This window comes from Seriola aureovittata, chromosome 12 (assembly GCF_021018895.1).
Source record: "Seriola aureovittata isolate HTS-2021-v1 ecotype China chromosome 12, ASM2101889v1, whole genome shotgun sequence".
In the NCBI taxonomy this organism is placed as follows: domain Eukaryota; kingdom Metazoa; phylum Chordata; class Actinopteri; order Carangiformes; family Carangidae; genus Seriola; species Seriola aureovittata.
Genome location: NC_079375.1, coordinates 25,647,086 through 25,661,604, shown reverse-complemented (window position 1 = coordinate 25,661,604; position 14,519 = coordinate 25,647,086). Strand labels below are relative to the sequence as shown.

At 42.6% G+C, this 14,519-nt stretch overlaps 2 long non-coding RNA genes across 3 annotated transcripts; both read left to right on the top strand.

The window, feature by feature from the left end:
• The first annotated feature begins 1,799 nt into the window (after positions 1–1,799).
• LOC130179312 (uncharacterized) lies at positions 1,800–3,154 on the top strand. The gene is made up of 3 exons (XR_008829276.1): positions 1,800–1,968; positions 2,361–2,720; positions 3,048–3,154. It is a non-coding gene; the product is annotated as an uncharacterized LOC130179312 (long non-coding RNA).
• Positions 3,155–4,850: 1,696 nt separating this feature from the next.
• Positions 4,851–11,782, top strand: LOC130178416 (uncharacterized). 2 transcript variants are annotated; one of them, XR_008829163.1, is made up of 4 exons: positions 4,851–5,029; positions 8,903–9,103; positions 9,615–9,727; positions 11,623–11,782. It is a non-coding gene; the product is annotated as an uncharacterized LOC130178416 (long non-coding RNA). The 2 variants fall into 2 exon arrangements; XR_008829162.1 differs by having other exon boundaries at positions 8,903–9,727.
• The last annotated feature ends 2,737 nt before the right edge of the window (positions 11,783–14,519 follow it).

The window sequence follows — 14,519 nt, the reverse complement described above, 5'->3', positions numbered from 1 at the left end:
ATTAACACATAGATATGACGTCAGAGCGATGTGTCGGACATTTGGCTTGTCATTGTGTTTTCAGTTCATCAAAGTTAGCGCCAACATGTTGTTTACCTGAAAATGTCTCGTTCAGTGTTCAGTTGTTCTCAAAGACACTCAGAGGAGTCGGCGGTTCAATTTTCTCCGGTAAGTAAATTTTGTTTTAAGCCAATTTCTTTGCTAGCCAAAATTAGCTTCCCTGTTAATATCACAGCTCAGGTGAAGATGCATCTTGCTAACCAAGCTAACCAGCTAGTGCTAGCGTTAGCTAATAAATTAGCGATTGCTATGCTAACGGTACCTGGCCCCGCTGGGCTGATAACCTGTGTGAACCTGGGTTAGCCCGTGGAGGTGTTCAGTCAAAGCCCAATAAAAAGGTGAATTTAATCGACGTGAATTTAATCGACGTTAATCTAACGACGTTTGGTTTGTGTTTCTCCACGTGACCCAGTAATGTTGGTTAATACATTGTTCATCAAGACATCGTGATAGTTCAAGTTAAGATAACGTGACGTTTACAAAATGTGTAGAAAAATATTTGTCATATAGAAGATTGTTTATTTAATACTCAAACCAGTCCTCAACTGAAGCAGACATTCATGCACCTATCCTGACAGCTGATCGATATTTGTGATTAACTGTGATCCACCGCATCTTAACTCAAGTGTTTGTGTTTTATTGTCATTTGAAAGGTTTCCTCACTGTGAAAACTGAGAGATCTGTGCCAACAGAGGGAGGAGCTCATGTACAGAGCAGCTCATTAGTTTCCATTCATCTGGTTGAAGGGAGACTGCATGGACATCCTTAGTTCTCTAATGTGCTGTGATGATGATGATGATGATGATGATGATGATGATAATGCTAGAAAACTTCCCAGTTCATCTTCCTCTGATGAAATGACAGACTAAGTGCTGATGAGTTAGTTTATTATTCTGTCTTCAGTATTCACAGGTTCAGTTTGTTACCTGCAACTTCATTTCTGCAGTTGTCGACAGGTGATGGTAGCAACACTTTTAAGATCAGAATTTATAAATATTAAACTGTGATTAATGATGGATCAACTCTAGCACTGTCACCACCTCCACAGGTGAAAGTATTTACCTATTAACATCAGCATGTTTTTTGATCCTTCATTGTCAGTGTTGTCGGACAACATTTAAATATTTCTAGTATTTATGTTGTTGATTAAAGCTAACATAGAAATAGTCACACAATGCTGTACGTGTTACTGTACGTGTTACATCATTAGTGGCGGCTGACATGATCGGCAGCTCGCCTCTGTACCGCCTTTGTGAACATTTGTGTGTAATTTGTGATTCGGTTTGAGATGCTGGTAGTGATTGTTGGGGACTGGGCTAGGTTTAAAACTCTGATTGTGCATCACACCCTTAGAAAAAGACTGTTGGACACATTAGGAACAGGGCTGCTGCTTCTAGTGTTTTTGGGTTGGTGAGAATCGCAGAGTTAGGCTCTTTGTCTGCTCCTGTTCCCCTACTTCAGTTATCCTCTTGCCTTGTTTGTATTTTTGTTTAATTATTTACCCTCCTGATTACGCAATAAATTAAATCAGTAAATTTGATTTACCAATTACACCTGGTTTTATGTTGCTTCCCTTTTCCCCTAGCTGGGTTGTAACAAAGACTGCCAAAATACGGTGACTGGTGAGACAGCCCCATGACTTCATATACGGACAGAAACCAACATGGAGGCAGTGAACTGAAACCTGGCTCTGTGAGCAGTCCACAGTCAGTAATTGAAATACACTGTGAGTAAAATTTCCCGGGCTGTAGTATCTTCTTTTGCTTGCAGAAATCAACTGCCTGGTACTGGATGTGAGTCCCACAGCGTCAGTGGTTTTACTTTCTCAGCAAAGTGGTTCTACAAAGGGTTTATATCTTGATGCTTCATGTGAGCAGTGCAACATCTACTGGCCTGAATGCAAAATGGGTAAATACAAATGTTTGTACATCACAGATTGAATATAAGTATAAGGGAAAGTATCATTGTATTTTATATTCCAAGCAAAGATTTATATACTGTAAAAGCAAATCAAAATGTTTTGTATGCATCAAATGTGTCTATGCATCAAATGTGTCAAATGTGTCTTTGTTTTAATCTAAGTGTCAAATTAAGTTGGTTTGTAATGTGATCAAAGAACATGTAGCTTTACTTTTAAATGTCAGCTTTGGTGGTTGTGCTGTAAAGGTGCAATATAAGATATGGCCAGAACTTTAGTTTAAAATGTTAAAAAAAAAAGAAAAGAATTAACACTATCAACAGAGTGTGAAGCAGCCACAGTGATGATGTCATGATCAAAACCTCCATCTGTTGTATTTCAGAGTTATCTACTGAAATGCGCACGAGCCGGCCCGACCTGTCCCCGTGTTGTAATACCACTTTGTGACGCTAGAGGCTGTGTGAGTCAGCGGCGCGTCAAGTCTGCCCTCAGTCCCACGAAGAAGAACAACTTCCGGCAGAGCTCGAAGTTAGCATCACAAAAACACAGGAATGGTCGAACCTTCTAAAAGGCGATATTCATCTGCGTCCTGAAGGACCGCTCCCGACAAGAAACCACGTTCAACGGCGAAGAAAAGAAGCAACACGAGTAAATCTGGATGTGACTTTTCCGCCACTGGAGAAGCTCCTGAGAGGAAAGAGATGCGGTTTGATGCCGAGCTCGCAACTTTCCTGTTAGCCTGGTGAGTAGCATCAATGCTAGCTCTTTAGCTAAAAGTATAATCAGTGCAACGACTGACAAACCGTACCGACAAACATTTCAGGTGGTGATATTGATGTTGTCTACAGACGTTTTAGCGGTTAGTAGGATTGTGTCTGTTGCTCTCGGCTGTTGTGCAGCTAGTGACGTCAGTAACTTCAGGCTCATCTTGTAACTGACTGTAACTTGAGATTGTATGGAGCCAGTAGACCGAGTGAATACACGTCGATCGGTTCACCTAATGTAACCACTTTACATTATTGTTAGATCAGCCATGATTGAAAGTGAACTAGGTCTTTACATTTCTCAGGAGATTTCAGCATCCCTCTGTCTTCATCAGGACCTGAGCCAGTACAGGTGTAATACCGCCTCCACCTGTCTCACCTACGGCAGAGAGTCCAGACACAGTGAGGAGGGTCTAGGTGAGTAACATGCTGTCATTCACTTTGAAGCTAATGAAGTAAGACTTGTGTATACCACTGTGATTAAATCAGACCCACAGTGTAAACATGTTCATACTGCTGATTCTTAATAATGAATATACCACATCCTATATAACCTTGTTAAACGTTTAAGACGAGTTAAAATGATATTCTGTTTATTACATTTAGTTTGTCGCCATATCGAATGCATCAGAAAACAATGTGGATGTGATAAATATATTTGGCTTGAAAACAATTTAAAATTCTTGTTTGGAGACTTGCTGTGTCTGATTTGTTGTTAAGGAACTTATTGTGGTGTTATTGTGAACTGTTGTTACTGTATCTATACGTGTGTTCACGCTCAAATTACGGTCAAAATGATTTTGAGCTTGTAAAGTGATGTTCACAAATAAGTCCAATGTTTGTAGTTGTAAATCAACCTTTGTAAACTTGTAAGATAAATCTGCTTGAGAAATTCAAGTTTGTGTATGTGAAACAATTGCGCTTGTGTCAAAGAAAAAAAAAAAAAAGTTCCCACAGTGACACTGAAGTGACAAGGATCAAACTTTGTACCTGTCAGTGTCTCACACTGGGAATGTTGCTCACTGAGTTTTACAGTTTTCTGCTCTTTGTCTCTGAACACAGACGTCCACAAAGCTTTTACTTTCCCTGTGTCTTTGTTTCACCTCACCACTGATCATTTGTTCAGTTTTGATTCACACTGTCTCAACAAATACAAATCTCTTTGCCACAAGCACAATTATTTTTCACATGCACAAACTTTAATTTCTAATGCAGATTTATTTTACAGGTTTACAAAGTTTGATTTAAAACTACAAATATTGGAATTATTTGTAAAAATCACTTATAAGCTCAAAATGAAGTCGGAGGCTTTTGGTTTTTTTTTTTCCTCATCATTTATCTGGGACAAACAGAAGGTTCGGGGGGGGGGTAGCTTGCTAGCATTATCAGCTCCAGTTAGCATTAGCTTTTTTTTCTTTCTTTTTTTTCCCTCTTATTGGTGGAAAAAAAACAGGGACAAACAACAGAGGGGCGGGGCTTTCTTGCTAGTATTAGCATTAACCAATAGATAAATGCCAATATTAAATGGTGGGCTAGCTAGCATTAGCTGGCACAATAATGACATAAATGGCGGCAGTGTACGTGCACAGTATATAGACATCCACCCCCATTTTCATTATCTCTGGCATTAGCAGCTGGCTTACTGGCATTTTTCATTGATGAATGAATCTAACAATTTCATTATTAGTTACTCCTCACATATACATTTGCCAATTGGATGTGTGCAATTAGCCTGTAAGACTAATGTAAGAGTTGTGACAGCTAACCGTGTTAGCAGCATCTTCGCACGGCTCAGCCAGGAGCCTGTTGCTGTCAGGTTGCTGATGCGGGTGGGTGTACTTGGTGTCCTCGGGGACACAGGTCAGATCCACCCCTCCCTCCTCCCCAGCTCCCCCCTCTCATCCTAATATGGTTTCTTCTGGAGCCAAAAAAAACCAAGATGGCGATGTCCAGTAACCCAAACTCGAGGCTTCAAAATGGCAGTTCACAAACCAATGGGTGATGTCACGGCAGTTTGCCACTTGATCTTTACAGGGATGCCGCCATTTTTCTAGCCAGAGAGCTAACAAACAACAACACACCTGCAGATTGAGGGAAGGAGGGAGTCATCTCTCGGTCGTCTGCTTCAGACTTCTCACGGCCATATTCACAACCTGGAATACTTTTCTAAGGATCCCTTGTTGTTTCTGAGACCTGTGGACCGTTACGGACTAAAGGAATACAGATGACGGAGGAATGGAGAGGGAACCGGAGTTCTACACGTCTAAACGGTCGGCAGTCACCACAGGTAGATATTAATAAATCATATGTATGTGCTGATGTTTTTAGCACAAAATGATCTGAATATTTGAATTTTAACTGATTTAACGAGGTGCAGCTTGTCAGTATTGACAAATGTTTTTCGCTCAGTCAGAACAGTTCAGAACCTTCTACTGGGCCGTACACGGGCCGGCTGTCCGTTAGAATGGAAACAGTAGAACTCTAAGGTCAGGGCACTACCGACTGTCTTCCTGTTGACTGTCCACACATGAATGTGATAAAACTGGACCAAGGAGATCAAACTGATGATCATTTCAGAAGTTTGTGACTCCGTTTCACAGCTGCTTGTTTTCTCTGTGGGAAACATGCTTTTACAGCCAGTGGTAGTGGAGGGAGTAGTGTTGGCCTGCAGCCTCTCTGGAAGCTCGGTCGACCACCAGCTGTCGCATCCATCATTTCTGTCATTTTTGTGGGTGTGGTCGTGTCCGGTTGGCGAAGGATGGAGCTCCTCGAGTCGAGAGGGGATCAGTGTTTTTCTGGAGGAAATACTCTCCTCTGAGTCACGCTGCTGGAGACGTCACAAACAGAGACAGAGCTGCAGCTATTTAATCTACCATGATGCTGTCTGATCATTCAGTGATGGCTTCATGTTTGTGCAGTTATTTCCCCTCGTGTCAGACACACAGTTCAGACCACCTCATGTCAGTGTGGAAGTTAAAGAGGTCTGAGGGCATTTTCTCCATTTCTCCATTATTTTATTAAATTCCCCTTTTTAAAGGGAACATGCATATAAGAGAAAACCCAAGTGTTTTATCACAACTTTCAGATTGATCTCAGCTCCTCCTATAATGATAAACAATAAGATGATAAAATGCTGAAAAATTGAAATCTAGTTTTTCAAATTCTTAACAAAATATTTTGTGTAAACAAACCTTTACTGATGTGGATGAACTGTTTGAAAAGGGTTCATTTTAGTCTATATGATCATAAATATGAGTAAAATAGCAGATCAATGGATAATAAATGCCTTAAATGAAAACGGAAAGAGTCGACAGATTGTAACATTTAAACCGTATAATAGAAACATCCACCAACCTCGGAGGGTTAATAGATGCTCTTTCAGTAAATATACTGTCACCCAGAGCTGCACTGGTTACTCAGGATTACTCTGAGTTTGGTTGTAAATAAACTGAAAACACAGCTGTTTTTGATCAGACAGAAAGAACACACACACGCACACTTGAACAAAGCATAATCAGTCCAAGGCCCATCGATGTAGAACATTAAGACCAAACAATGGAACCAGCTCTTGCAGCCCTCTGACTCCTCCCTAGTGACTTGGACCTCAGGCATTTGCTTTCTTATATAACAGATTATAACACGTTTTGTAAGTAAAAAGCTTGTAGGACTTAAAAGCCTTAAACCGTTGAATGGTGCACCCGACCTGACCCCGCATGAACTCTATAAACTGTCCGGAAATCAGTTCTGGTCTCGGCTCAGTGGACTCCTGTGGGAGTTGAGCGGCGCCTTGGTCTGAGCCAGAAGTCTGTAGAAACTCAGTTGATGACGATGTTTCAGCAGGAGAGTCCCTGTATCTTGAGGTGTGGAGATATTCGTGTAAGGAATGCCAGTTTCTCGGAAGTGGAGGCTCAGCATGTAGTTTCACAAGCCGGGCCCCTCCTCCTGTCTGAGGTATTTTACTCATGTTCCTGACTCACACGCTGAATAACGTATTTCTCAGTTCTCATTAACTACAGGACGTCGCAGTCACCGTTCTGTGGGACCTGGATGTCGTAACCTTGTGGTCGTAAATGTGTGTGAGCTGGATCATCCTCATGCCAGCTGACTCGGTCCTATCTGTATGTATGGAGCAGTGCTGTGCCGTTGGGACAAGCTGTGCTTAACCAGTTAAAGCTAAAAATAGAAAGATACTGAAGGGGAAGCGCTATCTCTCCTTAGAACAGAGTTCGGTCTGATCCAGGATCTGAGGCCGAGTGAAGCAGCTGGTCTACGCCTGGGTGTAACATTACATCACACTTCGAACTGAGAGTCGCCACCAACTTAAAGTTATGACTAGTGCACCAATTAAACCCGCGAGGACTGACCCCCCCCTGATAAATCATCATGTCTGAACATGAAGAAGACTTTAGATCATCTGCTGTCCTCTGTTTGTTCTCTCTCTCTCTCTCTCTCTCACACACACACACACACACACACTTCTTTTTACTATATGCATCACTGACATAATGCATTCCCCAGCCCCCTGAACCTTAAAGCCAGGAGCTGGTTCCACTGACGGTGTTGTAGATAAAACCAACAGTCAGACTTCAGAGAGACTGAGTCTGAATTCATCCGTTGCACAGATCACTTTAGTTCTTGACTGTCTTACACCGGACTGTGGTACAATGAATTCTGGGTAATTTAAGGCTTTTTTCAAAATATAAAAATGGTCAACAGCATCCAGCGGCTCAGCTCCGTTACCACAGCAACAAATGTTTGTCAAGGAAGAATCCAACAGTTACAAGGATGTTTTACTTGAAGAGTGAAACAATAAAAAGAAAAATCAGATTTTAGTCTCTAAAAACTCTTTCCGTTCTCTTTGTTCTCTCCAGAACAATGTTAACAAACCGCAAATTATGAGCCATGTTTTCCTGTTTATTTGTTGTTGTTTGCTGCTGCTGCTTAAATGAGTCAGTCTGCATTTTTGTGAAAGAGTCTGACATTAGACTGGAACAACACCACAGACCGGTCTGAGATCCGGCTCCAGGTCTGAATCCCCAAACAGACTTTTAAAAGTTTGGCATTTTGATTCCCCACAGAGCTCACACACACACACACACACAGTAATAAGAAACCATCTCATGACTGCATCTGATAAACATGACCTCAGTCAGGCCTGAACAGCTCAGACTACATTCTCCTCGTCCCAGAGAAATAAAATCTGAGGATCCAGTTTGATCCAGGGAAACACGACTTGGTTGTAGAAACTTGTAGAAACATCCTGACTGAAGCACAGACCTGTGGGTTCAGGTATCTGTGTCTTCAGGCTGAATCAAGGTTGTGTTTGTGTTTACAGTCTCTGAGAGTCTGGCATGTTGAGACCTGAACCTGACAACAGCCTCCAGACAGTATAACCACCACCTGTGGATCTGTTGTGATTGATTGATTAGTTAGTTAATTAAGCTTTGTCCATTTCAAACCACAGACTGTAAAAAAAGACGTAGCCTCCGTGACGTCACCCACAGGTTTTCTGAAGAGCGGTTTTGAAGCTCAGAGTGATTGGCAGTGTCTGACTCCGCCCACTAACTCCCAGCTAATCCAGAAACAGTCAAAGAGGCGGGGAGTGTGTGGAGCTGATACTTCAGTACATGACGGTTTGTGGCGAGTATACACTCACCCGCCTGTCACTCAAACAGGCCACGCCCTCAAATGTACATAACTAAAATAAATGAAAAATAAATGGACATTTTAACATGGGAGTCTATTGGGACTGACTCACTGTTGCAGCCAGACTCTAGTGGTCGTTAGAGGAACTGCAGCTTCTGGTTCTTCAGCGTTGATGCTTCACTTTGTTTGACACTTCACCAAAACATAAAATTATAAAAATTTAACATCACATTGATTTAAATGATAATTTTGTGTCTTACAATATAAATGTGTTTGTCCTGTGGGTAGGTGTATAACTACATTATAATACATTCACATCAGGTTATTAGTAGTTCACTGAAGTTCTTACAGTTACTCGTGTATTTCAACACATCGACACGTTGTGCTCTCAGATGATTCATGTACAGTTGTTTTATCAGTTGTATTCTTCTGTTTCCATCATGACGTTGACCTCCCGGTGTTTTTAACAGTTTCACCTTTCACACTGAGAGATGTCGACATCTGACTCCTCCAGGACAAGACACTGGGACTCTGGTCCAGTCCAGAGGAGGACAAACCAAGAGGGTCCTGACCCAGTAGAGACCCGATCCCAGGGCGGTCAGGATGTTATGAAAGCTGGGCTCATCTGAACTGTGCTTCACTCCAACTTCAACAGCAGACATCTGCCGCACGGCGCAGAGAAAAACATGGTGTTATTGTTCTGACACTGAGGAATGTGAGTGAGCTGCGGAGCTGCCTTCATATTATCTTACACTCCATCCATTCACTTACATAATAGCCCTCATCGCCGAGCCTTCCTCCCTGTGTGACTCCACTGACCGAGACGTGATGAGCTGGTACACTCACCGCCGGCATCGAACACAGTCGACTGTTGGACCACTCCTGGTTCCTGTAGAGGAGGCTCACACAGATCCACAGACCGAGGTCAGAGCTGGATCAGAGGAGCCTTCATGAGGAATAAACCCAGTGACTGAATCACACTGATGTTATCAGCTCATCTGTGATCCCTGAGCATGATGACACCAGTCTGTCAGTGAGACCACGTGTTTCTCTGTGTTTGCTGCTCTCTGGTGGCTGCACATCGTGTCACCTCCACCTTCAGTTCACAAACTGCAGAAGAAGATTACTGCCACGTGGAAAAAAATCTTTTTTCTTTTTTTTTTTTTTTTTGGAAATCTGAATTTAATCTCAGATTAAAATTCTGCAATTCTGATTTTTCTTCTCAGAATTCTCAGATTAAAGTCACGTGTGGCCCTAATCCTCAAGAAGTCAGAATATCGACTTTAATCCGAGGCTCTGTCCGAAATCTCTCCCGACTCCCCACATGGTCCACTATACAGTGAGTTTGCCATTGTGTAGTGCTGTCCGAATGTAAAGTGAGAATGTTATACCCTATATAGGGGTAGGGGGGTAGGGGGGTAGGGTGGTATGGTATAGTATAGGGCTGTCACTTTTTCCAAAACATCACTCACGCCCACTCCCCCAAAATACCACAACATGTCATTATTTTATAACTTCATACATTTTTAACGGCTGTATTAACTCATCGTTTTCTTTATGCCTGACACTTCTGCGCTGCTTTCAGTAAAACAACGTTTAAAGAAGTCGCCCCACATTTCATTCAGTGAAACTCAAAGTGTCCAAGTGCTTCAGTAACACAGAACACACAGTAGGACAGACAACAGGAGGGAGCTCCCACACCTTTGAACTAAACAAGCAGCGAGGTAAGACATGGAGCCGATAGTGAAGCCAAACGGTCCGACCTCATTTCTCATATTATTTGCCAGAAACGCAAATCGATCAAAATGATCTGGATCCAGTTCGGCTCTTTTTTTATTAACGATGTTACCTGCCGATGGTCTGATGGTCTGATAGAGTCTGCAGCTTCATTTCAAACAGGTCGTTACAGCTTCACCGCAAGTTCAAACATCGAATAAAAAGTGACAGCCCTAATATTGCACTTATAGTGTCCCACAATGCATCATGAAAAGTAGTGTACAACCGATGGTCACTACGCTGAAAGACAGAAAAACGGTGCGGAGAAAATAGTGTCCGAACGTGTTTTTTCATTGTACTGATGAGCTCGCTACTGCACTACCGCTGTTTCAAACCGACAGTCAACATTGACCACGATTATCCAGTAACCGCCATCATTATTGTAACCGTGACGACAAAGGTCCTCACAACCTCTCTCACTCACACACACACACACACACACACACACACACACACACAAAGACACAGTGTAACCCCGTGAGTCTTCTTCATCACAAGTGTGCCAGTGCCCCCTGGTTTCCATGGCTACCATTAAAACCCTGTCACCACATTAATCTGGATCTCAGTCATCCAGAATCAGGTCTACACTGTGAAACCGCCTCCAGCTCATCGGTCCTGTCCGCTCGTATCAGGTTACATTCAAAGACTCTGGTGTTTCACTGAAACATCTCTGATCCCTGTCCCACTGCTACCGAGCTACAGACCTTTATTTTGAAGTGGATTCATAATGACCATGAATAAAATATTTCATGGCAACCTGCTCAGTATTTTTCAAATATTCAGTCTGGACCTGAAACTTTCATCAGGTAAAAATACAGACAAACAATACTGGTACCACAGATATGTTAATGTCAACGTGTCTGTCTTCTGACCTATGTCCTAAGTAGACCCTGTATATCAAGAGACACAGGGCCATTATAGTGGTTGGCTAGCTGCTAGCTGTCTGTTTGGTGTCACCTCAGCTAATTCGAGTGACTGAACGTAGCAGGTGTCTGTGATCACCATACTTGGCTTGTTAGCTCATTAGCTAATTAGCCAGAAAATTAATTAGCTTTGGGTTAAAATTTGAGCAAGATGCCCAGCTGTGCTAATGACGGTAACAGGAGCTTATGCTTGCCAGTTAATAAACCTGTATGCACCAAAGTCTCAGCTCCACACAGGCTCCTCCTCTTTGACTGTTTTTGGATTACCGGGGAGTTAGGGGGCGGAGTCAGACACTGCCAAGATGGCGACAGTGGAGTAGCTCACTCTGAGAATTAAAGCTCCTCCTCAGAAACCTGTGGGTGACGTCAGGCAGCTACGTCCATCTTTGTTTACAGTGCATCGTCACAAGCTACATTAAACAAACAACCCACAGTGTTTCTGACCACAACACGAGATCTGCTCTCAGATTTTTAGTTCATTCATTCATTCATTCATTCATTCATTCTCATGTGCTCGTCCTCTCTCTGTCTTTAGCTGTCCTGCGTCCTGTGTCCTGCCTGTTAACAGCTGCTGATGTCTCCAGGGGTGTGGCCATTGAGACAGCTTTGTTTTACACCCTGACCCTGCTGATGAAAACCATGAGGTGTTGTTGAAAGCTCTGGAAAAAGTTGAGTGAACCATGTCAATGATTAACTCTGTGCCTACCATCAGAATTATTATTTTTATTAACAATAATAATGATAATAAATGTGATTAGGCAACATCAGAGAAACATCAGCGTGTGTGTGTGTGTGTGTGTGTGTGTGTGTGTGTGTGTGTGTGTGTGTGTGTGTGTGTGTGTGTGTGTGTGTGGAGCACTGGCCTCGTTTGGCTCCTCACTTTGTTGCCACAACAACCGTCCACACGGCCTCATTTTGAGTGAGAGACTGATGACAGGGATGCTGTCTGTAGCCTGGTCCTCCACCGTTGCTAGGCAACAGTGTGGGGGTTTGCCTACATAACAACACAGAGCCTTAGAAGCTTTGTGTGTGTGTGTGTGTTTGTGTGTGTGTGTTTGTGTGTGTTAGGGCAGAGAAACAGCCCTGTCTTTCAGTGAAGTAGACACACTTACTGACACTCGACACGTTCCTCCTCTCCTCAGTCCTCTCCTCCTCTTCCTCTTTCTCTCCTTCCTCCTTTAACCTTTCAACCCTACATGTGGCTGTGGACTTCCTCTGAGTCTCTCTCACTCTGTCTCTCCCTCTCTCTGTCTCTCTCTCTCTCTCTGTCTCTCCCTCTCTCTGTCTCTCCCTCTCTCTGTCTCTCTCTCTGTCTCTCTCTCTTTCTCTCTCTCTCTCTCTCTCTCTCTCTCTCTGTCTGTATCTCTCTCTCTCTCTCTCTTTCTCTCTCTCTCTCTCTCTCTCTCTCTCTGTCTCTGTCTGTATCTCTCTCTCTCTCTCTCTCTCTAATTGATTTTCAGAGCTCAGTGTGAAGCTCTGCAGCAGCTGACCTCTTTGATTAGAGTTCAGAAACACCACTCCACAGGGTTGGCCCTCATTAACACACACACACACACACACACACACACACACACACACGGTTGTTAACAGGGACTAATGAATTCACTTGTATGAGGATTTTAATTAGAAGAACATTATAGAGAAATAACGACCTCGGTTCCACTGGTGCCTGTTTCTCTCTTTGATTTCAAAGATCAAAATATTGATCCACATTATCAGCCTCACCTGTCAGTCGCACCTGTTCTCAGTGGCGAGGAACAGATGAGACTCTCAGGTTGGACGTGAACACATAAGCCAGGTGACGTCCTTTAAATCCAGACATACTTAACTATTGTGCAATTCAAATGAAATCAAAGCGATCTGACGTCAAACTTTTATTATAGATTGTGTTTGTTCGTAAATCTCATCAATGTCAGTGAGCCAATCAGAATGCAGCACGCTCGGACTGGGATCTAATAATACAGGTGACTGGCTGTTTATTTACCTGGACATGTTTGAGTAAGAGACCGAGCTGAACAATATATGATATATGATATCCTGTATTTTAACCACCTTAACCAGGTTCTGTCATGTTACTTGTGGCCGAATATTTGGGGAAAATAAAACAGCTCATAGAAGACAGACTCTTACTTTGAAAAGCACAAATGGAGTTGGATCACATGATTTTTTTTTTTTTTTTTTTCTGGGAAACTATCATGTTTTCCCCAAATAATGTGTCAGAGTCTCATTCATTGTTCTGGAGCGAACTGGTATGACTTTGCACATTTTAAGGTTCTTCCTTTGGTTTCTTACTTTAGAGGAAAGCGCAGCACGTTCACAGATACTCAGCAGTTTGTTCTGGGCTCAGGAATAACACGTGAATTCTTAAAAAAGGGTTGGATTCATCTTTAAATGCACAATCCATGATTATTATATAGTTTCCATCCTCAAAGCATCTGGAAAAATTACAGGCTACAATTATAAATATTAATGTCATTAGAGTATTTAATAGTTTTCCCCAAATGATGTACAAATGGTTTGGTACAGTAAACAGTGTATGTCCCCTGAATATTATGGAAAAGGATTGGACATGTTTTTTTTAGAATTCTGACCTTAAGCTTTACACCAAAAAAAATTGGATAAATAAAATAAATAAAAAATAAAAAAATCACATGTTGCCCTAATTTGAATTTTTTTTTTATTATTTTTTTTATTTTTTTTATTTTTTGGAGAAAGTCGGAATCCTGAGATTAAAGTCAGACCCCCCCCCCCCAAAAAAAAAAAAAAAAATTTTTTTATTTTTTTTATTTTAGAAAATCAGAATTCTGAAATTCTCGCCTCTGATCCAGATCATGACCTGACCAATCAGAGCACAGAGGTCTGCTGCTGGATGAGGTGTTCAGGTGTCAGGTAGTAACCCACAGGTGTTCAGTCTCCTCTGCCGGGACACGTGTGGAACTGCCCATGTGGTCAGGAAGCTGTCAAACACAAAACACGCACTGGCCCTTTAACGACCGGACCGCTCCATTCATATTCACAGGGGAGACCCGAGTGACCCGCCGTCAGACGGACTCAGGATCCACAGACTGACGGTGTGATGGAGTCACGGCTGAGCGGCTCCCTGACCGAGGGTGGAGGCGGTGAGGGTGGAGGTGTCTCGGGCCGCTGTCAGAGGTGGAGGAGCGGCGGTCAGCCCCGCTCCCCTCTCCCGCTCAGTACGCACAAATCTGTGTCAGTGCGGGGACTGAGCTGCTGGCAGGCAAGGCAGACAGCGTACCCGGAAACTGTGACTTCAACCTTCAAAATAAAAGCCAGAGCGGGCGGCAGTTCATATCTGCGAAGCAACTGCTACCTGTAAAAAAAATATCAGACTTATATTTGTAGTCATTACATGGTTTAAATTCTTTATTTTCAGTCTAAGAGATCGAGCTAGTATCATTGTATTCAAAACAT